Source organism: Chionomys nivalis, chromosome 3, assembly GCF_950005125.1.
Source record: "Chionomys nivalis chromosome 3, mChiNiv1.1, whole genome shotgun sequence".
Taxonomy (NCBI): Eukaryota; Metazoa; Chordata; class Mammalia; order Rodentia; family Cricetidae; genus Chionomys; species Chionomys nivalis.
In genome coordinates, this window is record NC_080088.1 from 43,900,111 (window position 1) to 43,906,427 (window position 6,317).

At 37.4% G+C, this 6,317-nt stretch overlaps 1 pseudogene; it reads right to left on the reverse strand.

The window, feature by feature from the left end:
* Nucleotides 1-2,649: 2,649 nt before the first annotated feature.
* On the reverse strand, nucleotides 2,650-3,640 carry LOC130870966 (alpha-enolase-like; annotated as a pseudogene).
* Between the last annotated feature and the right edge of the window lie 2,677 nt (nucleotides 3,641-6,317).

Below are 6,317 nucleotides of genomic sequence, written 5' to 3' on the forward strand. Positions count from 1 at the left end.
CGCTGACAACAATAACATTTCATCATTGGTAAAAATGTTCCACAAGGGGCTGATAATATACTCAGGGATCATGCATGACTTATTCACATAATGGCAGTGGCTCCGGATCAGCTTCGGAAGACAGTGGAGTACCGGCTGGCAAGGCTGGCAAAGCATTTCTGCTCCATCAGCGAAGGCATCTTTGTCCAGCAGAGAAGTTGATGAAATGACACTACTTGAATCTTCTCTGTGTGTCAGAAGATGGGAGAATAAAAGTTTAAGGCAAGATTTAATGTCATCATTTACTTCTATGTGAAATACGGAATTTAGTGATTCTCTCACAGGTTTGGATATGAAAACAGACTTTCTTGGTAAGGCAGCAAAATGAAGATAAAGTTAATTTAGTGTTTAAGTAGTGACTGTACAGAGACCCACTTTTACATCCAAACTATGGGTAGTCTAATTTGAACATTGGCGTCATTGCGTGTGGGTTTTGTGGCAAATGAATATGTAAACAAATGATATATTTTATCTTAAGGCTTTATTTTACACTTTGAGGGTAAGCTGAAAGAAAAGCATTGGTTTAGGTATAGGCTGTTACTGAATACACAATATATCTCTAAATAAATAGTAATGTAAAGAAAATAAATTTATTTTTCTGTGGGTGGAAATGAAAATTAGTGCAGTCATTCTAAAAACCTATTAAAGTGCAAAATATGTGCTTGCTTTTACTTAACAATTCACAATGCATAATAATTATTTTGCAATAGTGATGCAAGTTCATAACAATATATATGTACCTGTGTATTATTTTCCCTTTTCATAAAATCATGTATATTCTGTAACCTTCCTTATAGGCAGTACTTATGCACACATTCACTGTAGCCTTTATCACAGTGACCAAAAATGGAAGAAAATGCCAAATGAATTAAACAATTAAATATATATAAATATGAAACTTTCATCAATAAACTTCTAAACAAACATTATAAACCATAGTAAGATACACATAAATATTCAAAGTACAAGAGTAGAAAGGAAAACTAAGATCAGAGGCTATCGTCTTATCTCATCAAATCAATTAAGGAAATGTGTACATGTGTATATGTATAGTTTTATGAACTCTAAAATGTATTAGAAAATAATGAAGAGTTATATAAGATCACTTTTAGTGAAATAATATATCATTTTAAATTTGCACATAATTGACAAATTTTAATGTCCTTTTCATTATATATGTATATCTTTTTTGTTCAGGAAAAGAGAATGACATACATTTCAGTGGAAAATCCAGGGAGCAAACAAAGGGAATAGAGCAACAAACTAGGGTGAGGAAGTTCTTGCTGCTATTGGGTACTGTAGAGATAAAAGGCAGCACTGTTGGGTACCCACTGTATGCTAGGGAAAACATCACAGCCTCAAAAGTACAAGGCAAAACTCCTAGGAGTTAAAGTTCCTTAGGAATTTTAGATTTTCTGGATAATTTCCTATCTTGTATGTGTTTCATACTGCCTGATATTTTCTCCTGCCTCTTCATGAACCATAGTGTCAACAGAAAAGCATCTGTTGTAAAAGCAAGATTCAGAAGCAGCGGCCGTATAAAATGCTGTGACCTAGAGCCAAGAAGTTGAAAAAGGGGGGGGCTTGAGGTCACCTCACATCCTTAGGTGCTCTATGAGGGATAGGACCTGGCAACTTTGACTTATAGCTACTGAGGACCAAGACCTGTAAAATGTACATTAGGAATTATTAAAAAGAGGTCAACACTGGTAGTAATTTTTTCTTTAGATGGCAAACTGTAGAATTAACTGTTCCCGAAATCTAAACTGAACTTGCACTTCTCTAAAAATACGACAGACTTTTTTTTTCTACAGATGAAAGTTATGTTGCATCTGTTGGTATGATTCTGTAGAAAGAATTCCCCAAGCACATGGAACCTAGCCAGAATGTGGCTAGAGTAATTTCAGCAAATATTTGTGAAATATAGAAGGATAAGATTAAGCCTAGATTGATGTAGATAACTTTACTAAGGTAGAGTTTAATTTCAATAAATCAGGTTATTTTTGACATTGTACAACCATATTAGTAACTGCTGATTTAGACAAAATGATCAATAAATACTAAAACTAGTAAAAGGAAGTTTCATGAACAGGCTGTTAATCTACTGTCAAAGCACCTCAGTAAATACAACTTATTTACTACAAAAAAAAAAATTAGAAACCTCATTGCTATTTAACCTGGTAAAAACATTGTTAATTTTTTATTGCAAAATAATAAGACCAATAAAGAGCAGGAATGGTGGCAAAGGCCTTGAATTGCAACACTTAGAAGGCTAAAACAATAGGACATATTTTATACAGAGATATTATTATGTAATAGTTATTAATACTATTAATTCTTTGAAAACTTTATACATTCAAACAACATATTTTTAATCACTTCTATTCTTCTCCCAAACACTTCCTAGACTTATCATTCTGTCACCCAACCCCTCCCAACTTTCTTTTCTCCTTTTCTTTTTTTTTTCTTTTTCCTATGGGTCACTGAGGATTTTATTCTGCATGTAGAACCACTGAGGCGGGGGTCTTGTCTGTGGCCACCCTAGAGATTTACACTGTACTCCAGACTCTAACTTGGAAGTGAGGTGACAGAAACAATGGTTTGTGCCAGTCACGTGATTACAAAGCTGGGGTTTCCTGCAGGGCTCCAGGAACAACATGAACAGCACACTTGTTTTAAACGTTTACCAGTCTTACTGGTCATCCTGTCCTGGTCAAAGGGTTCCTCAATGGACACCACTTTTTACTTCCAGATGAAGGACTTATGCAGGTCAGCTAACTGGTTGGGTATGATGTGCCTGCTGGAGCCATCAGGAGACTTGACATCTAGGTCATATTTGCCAGACCTGAAGAACTCAGAGACAGCCACGTCCATGCTGATCACAACGTGGTTAGTGTAACCTGCCTTCCCAATTGCGTTCTTCACAACCCCAGAACTTGTTTGATCTTCTGGGTATTAAACGCAAACCTGCCTTCACCACTCACATTGGTGACCTCTTTCCCATATTTCTCCTTGATGATATTCTTCAGATGGTTATAAACTTCTGTCCCAATGCGTATGGCTTCCCAGCAGCTGGATACCCCCACAGGGAAGATCATGCACTCCTGCATAGCCAGTTAGTTCTCAGTATGAGAACCTCGATTGATCGCAATGAAAGCTGGGACTGGTAGGATGACGCCAGGGTTGCTAGTAAAGTCAGCGATATGATAGTAAAGGGGTACTCCCTTTTCAGTGGTACCAGCTTTACAGGCAGCCAAAGGCACTCCCAGGACGGCATTTACATCAAATTTGGATTTATATTCAGTGCCATCAATCCCAGTCATCACTTTGTCGATCTTCTCTTGTTCAACAACATTCAGTTTCTTGCTAACCACAGTAGGTGCAATAGTTTTATTAATATGCTCAACACTCTTTGAGGCAAGCTTCCCCATGTAGCGGGTCTTATCACTGTGATGGAGTTCTAGGGCCTCATTGATGCTTGGGGAGGCACCGCTGGTCACAGCAGCTCCGAAAAGACGTTTTGAGGTATAGAGATTCACCTCAACAGTGGAATTCCCACAGGAGTCAAAGATCTCTTGACATGGAGCTTGAGAATAGACATGGCCCTTGGAATGCAGTGCAGAAAAGTTTCTGAAGGCACCCTGTAGAGCGTTTAGTAGAGACATGCATGCGACCTATTCCTCAGCTGTTCTTTTCTTTTTATACATAGCCAGAAGAGTTCAAATTGTTGTGTCCATGTACCTACAGGTGTGGGGCCCATCCACTGGAATATGTTCAACCTGCTAAATGCCAAAACCTTTAAAGAAAATTAATTTTCCTTCCCCCAGACGACATCAAGTCTCAACTTTTCAGCTGGAGTGGAGGATCATGAACCCTGTGACCCTCCATGCTGGAGTTTTAACTGTCTTGGTCTTGCGCAGGGCAAACACACCTGCTTAAAGTTCATGCTCAGTGACGTCAGTGATGTCTGGAAGACAGGAGCTCTCCACTTCTCCCTGACCCGTGGCTCTTTTGCTATTTCCTCTCCCTCTTCCAGAGCATAGCCTGAGTCTTGATGACACAGATATCCTATTTGTGGCTCAGTGCTCTACTAATAACTAAACCTCTCCACTTTGAGCAGTTTTGAGTGTTTGTAGTAACCACTGTTCAAAGCACAAGAAAATTTTAGTGAGGAAGTCTGAGTTGTACTAATCTATGTGTAGAAATATTTCTATACCCATGGAGTCATCACTAGAACTAGGAAAACTAACGTGTCTATCACCCACACAACTTCCTTCTTGCTCCTTTCACACACCTTCCTTTCTTTGCCTTCACCCTTATGTAACTACTCACCTGCCTCCTTAGCAGGGCTTAACATATTTCCAATAATTTCATCTCAAAAGCTCAAGAGCTCTACATCTTTTTGCCAGTCTTTTTTCCTTGGTATATTTTTGAGATTTTGAGATTCATCCAGGTTGTTTTAGAATGTATCTGTAGCACTCATTTAAATTTCTAAGTGGGAATGCATGTGTGGGTATATGATAATCTGTTTATCCACTTAGCTATTTATAGAATTACAGATTATTTCTAGTTTTAAACTTTACAAATAAATCTATAATTGACACCTATATCTAAGGATTTATGTAGATGCATGGATAAAATGTCTAAAGGTAGTTTTACATTTCCAAAGCAGTGCTAGAGAAATCTAACTCTTCATATTCTTACCAGACTAAGAGGTGTGGAGTACTACTATTTAATAGTGTTCTCCTCTCTTTTCTTTCAGTCTTCATGTACTTAATGGCCAGATATGTCCTTAATGTTTCCGTTTAAGTAGTTTGTCTTCTTTCTGTTGGCCTCTTCCCCATCCTGTTGAATTTATTGAATCTTTAAATATATGCATGTAAGTTCTTTGTGTGATGTGTATATGAGATAGTTACTTTTCTTGTTGCCACAAACCAATACCCAACAAGAAGCAATATGAGGAAGATAGAAGTTGCTTTGGCTCAGAGTTGGAGAGCATAGTCACCATGGTGGCAGAGGCACCATAGGGAGAACGTGAGGCTGATATTTACATACAGACTCTGCAGCAGGCCATGAGAGTGCTGGTGAGAATGTTGCATTTCCCTTTTCTACTTTAAACTAATATGGGACCCAGGGCCATGCGAGAGTAGCATCTACTCTGGGACTGATTTTCTGTTCTAAAGTAATCTCCGGAAATGCTTTCACATACACACCTGAAGGTATGCCTGACTAATACTGTAGGGTATTTTTTGTTTTTTGATTTTGTTTTTTTCTTTTGAGACAGGGTTTCTCTGTGTAGCCTTGGAGTCTGTCCTGGAACTCACTTTGTAGACCAGGTTGGCCTCTCTTAAAGAGATTCACCTGCTTCTCCCTCTCAAATGCTGGGATTAAAGGTGAGCGCCACCACTGTCCAGCTCTGTAGGTGTTTCTTAACCCAAGCAAGCTGTCAATAAAGGTTGACCATCAGTACCTGCTCTGAATATTTTCATCTAGTCTAAGAGTTCCATCTTCTTTCTTTCTGTGCAATTCTTTGAAATTGAAAGAGTAAATTGGGAGCAAGGGGACCTTGGGAGAGGGTTGAAGGAGAGGGGAGAGGCAGGAAGGGGAGCAGAGAAAAACGTAGAGCTCAACAAAAATCAATAAAAAAGTATAAAGTCAAAAGAAGAAAATAATTAAGCACTACAACACACACACACACACACACACACACAAATGATCCAGTTTTCCAGGAAAAAAAAAGTTTTGATTTGGGACATTTAAGTACTATTTCATTTTTTTACATTCTGAGATACTTTTCAATTACCCCAAAGATTTCATGTTTTGTTACATGCGTATATATCAATCTAAAATTTAATGGCTTTAAAATTTTTATAGTTTTTATGACATATTTAAGATTCTTTTTTCAATTTTTCTCTCATTTTTGAAATGTTAACATTTTTCTGTAATAATAAAATTTTGATGATTATATTTTTATTGCTAATTTGGGTAGTTTGTTTTATAATTTCTCTTCATTATTCCAGTTAAAGTTAAATTAAATTGATTTTTTTTATGAATCAAACTTAGAGTTATAACTATTTTTGTTTTTGTTTGTTCTGTTTGTTTTTATTTTATTTTTGTCTGTTGTTTTTTGTTTTGTGAGGTATCGTGAAAGATAGTGTTTTTCTGTGCAGCTTTGGCTATCCTGGAATTCACGCTGTAGACCAGTCCAGAGAACTCAGAGTTCTGCCTGCCCATGCCTCCCGAGTGCTAAAATTAAACGTCTGCACCACCACAGTTCA